A 324-nucleotide genomic window follows, 5' to 3' on the forward strand; every position below is an offset into this window, starting at 1 on the left:
AATAAATTACTTTGGGATCCACATGTTTGACATTGTATAGATTAAATGATTAAGCAATAAAAAAAGAAAATGATTAATAATTAAGTTATTTGTTTTGTTATATGCTGTGTGTTCAGTAATTGTCAGTCTCACCCTTGACCTGCTCTAAGTGTTGATACAGGGTTTCCACTTTCAGATTAAGCCAGAAGTCAAAGAGCTACTGAGTATGTTACCAAAGCCGTGCTAACATTAGGCTAAAACATATTTTTTAGCGAAGCTTGTGTACAAAGAACAGAGAGGAGGTTTCAGTTAATTAAACTACAGCCAGTTCCCCTGGTGCTTGTA

This window comes from Morone saxatilis, unplaced genomic scaffold (genome assembly GCF_004916995.1).
Source record: "Morone saxatilis isolate NCDOM2014 unplaced genomic scaffold, NCSU_SB_2.0 Contig18, whole genome shotgun sequence".
Taxonomy (NCBI): domain Eukaryota; kingdom Metazoa; phylum Chordata; class Actinopteri; family Moronidae; genus Morone; species Morone saxatilis.